Genomic DNA, 2,499 nt, shown 5'->3' with positions numbered 1-2,499 from the left:
GAAAACCACAGATCAAAAATAACACGCACACCCTTGAGATCTTTCCTCTGCTTTCTTCAAGATCTGAAACCCTAAAACCTTATATTCTCAAAACCTCTAATCTACTGAGCAATATCCTTCAAATACACACAGCCAAACACACTCGACCTCTCTCTCACCTCTCTCTCAATACCGGTCGCCGGAATCAGGTGGCGGTTCCAGCCACCCCCTTCTCTCGATGACATTCAACAACCACGGCCGGTGGTGTTTTCCAGCCACTCGACACCCCCCCTGTACCACTTTATATATAACTCAATCGGAGTGAGAGAGATCAGTGGAGTGATCAGCGACGAAGAGAGATCCAGTCGAAGAGAGAGAGAGAGAGGAACTCAAGAGAACGGAAATGGCAGGTCGGCGTCGGTGGCGTGAGGGTTTCGCGTCGGAATCGAAGGGGATGTTAGTTACGAGCATCGGAATCAAGTATCAAGGATGGTGATTACAGATAACGATGTTGACGGTGATGGCCGACGGCGGCGGAGGTCACCGGAGCTCCGGTGAGTCTCCTAATATTTTGTTTATTCATTTTTTTCTTTGTTTTTCCGATTAATGATGTTTAGTCCTTGATTTGGTCGTATATCGGCTGATGAGTGGGTTCCGGAGCTCCGATTCAGGCAGACACGTGTTCGGGTCAGATTTCAGTTTTGAGTCAGACCCGGTTAACAGCAGTCAGTGATTCTGGTTTGGGTTCGCGACTCAGTTCGGTGTTCGGGTCAATGGCCAAAGTCAACAATGGTCAACTGTTTGGGTCAACTCGGTCAAACCGAGTCGACTCAGTCAAACTCAGGTCAACAGTCAGTTGACCTGGTCAACTCAGTGCAGATTGGTCCGATTAACATCGGTTATGTTTTGGGTTCACGTTCGGGTTCCGGTTCTGTTTCGAGATGATCGGTTCAAAATAGTCACAGTGAGCGGTTTGGGTTAGACTTGGCAGTCAAGGTCCGATCAACAGCAGTCAACGCCGGTCGACTCACGAGACCCGGTAAAGTGTTAAGTGTAGCAAGTTATTCTTTGTTTAGAAGTTTATAGATTTTAGTTGTTTACGCGACCGAGCTCGACCCGATTAGATAACGTTTATACATTATTGATTAATTACGCTTTTACATTTGGCGAGTAATTTTATATATTTATTGTTGTTGAAAATTTGTTGCGTTTTGACTAAAATATCGACACTTTGGATGTCGAGGTTATCCTAAAAACAGAGGAAACTCTGTCCGTTTTTCCTAAAAATCGGAAACCCGACATTTTTGCAACATAAACATAAGGTTTATAATTACCTCAAACAACGATATTCCGAGCACTTTTATACAATTAATATAACATGTATGGCTATTTTAAACATTGTGGATTCGAATATGTAGTTCACACATCGACTTCGTACATTTTTTTATGAAATAAAATATAACGGTTTATATTTATTTTAAACGAAGACTTTAAACCCTTTTACACACTAAATGTAGTTTTCATAGTTATTACAAACGTTTAGTATTCGGAAATCTTTTAAAGTAAATATAATTATTTATATTTCTTTCAATTATTTGAAACCCAAATATTCTTTTAAAACGAATACAATGGCTTATATTCATTTTTAAACGTCGCTAATTCGTGCGACCTTAAGAAATAAATGTAATCGTTTTATTTATTTCAAACGTGATTAGTCCGTATACTTTTATAAAATATGTATAATGTAATGTTTTATATTTATTCCAAACGTCAACGATTCGAACATAGATATATGTATTTATTTAGTTACGTCTTATGAAAGCTACGACGAGACGTACGTTGACCCATCCACGTACTTCTAATTCACGATGACCAACACGACTTCATAAGTATATTTATTTATATAAATATATATATATATATATATATATATCCTAAACACTCGGAATCTAAGTCGTTTTCGAGACTTAGTTTTATCCCGAATATAAACGGGATCAAATAACCATAGTTGAGTATTTCAAACCATAATAAGAACACCTTCGTAGGGTCATTTTATTAACGACGCGGTAGAGCTCGGACACGTAGTTTAACTACGTTGTTTTATTAGAAAACTTATAAGTATTCCTTCGTAGGAATGTCATAGTTGCACGCTAGCTACTTCGCGTTCTTGGAACGACACTACGGAAGCACACTAAGTTAGCTTTGCACAGGAATATCAAGGTGAGTTCATAACCCCCACTTTTTACTGTTTTACATTTTTATATATGTTTTCGGGGGTGGAAAGACATGCAAGTTTTTGCAAAAGCAAACAATATTTTGATGAACGAAAACACATATTTTATAAACCATGTTGCAAATGATTTTCAACGTACTTGAATGGTTTACGAACGAGTTATACTAAACATACCGGTTCTACAAAACATGCATGATTTTCATGACTAGTGACGAGAATGTCCTAGTTGCAACAACGGGACTGGGTTGGCCTGCGTACGAAAAACGAGACAACTCGGTGAGACCATG

General features: G+C 38.8%; 1 long non-coding RNA gene across 1 annotated transcript; it reads left to right on the top strand.

Annotated features, from left to right (window-relative positions):
- LOC110903668 lies at positions 1–1,162 on the top strand. Its single transcript, XR_002572093.2, has 2 exons — positions 1–533; positions 597–1,162. It is a non-coding gene; the product is annotated as an uncharacterized LOC110903668 (long non-coding RNA).
- The last annotated feature ends 1,337 nt before the right edge of the window (positions 1,163–2,499 follow it).

Source organism: Helianthus annuus, chromosome 16, assembly GCF_002127325.2.
Source record: "Helianthus annuus cultivar XRQ/B chromosome 16, HanXRQr2.0-SUNRISE, whole genome shotgun sequence".
Classification (NCBI taxonomy): domain Eukaryota; kingdom Viridiplantae; phylum Streptophyta; class Magnoliopsida; order Asterales; family Asteraceae; genus Helianthus; species Helianthus annuus.
Note: the sequence above shows the minus strand (reverse complement) of the source record. Positions and strands in the feature narration are given on the sequence as shown.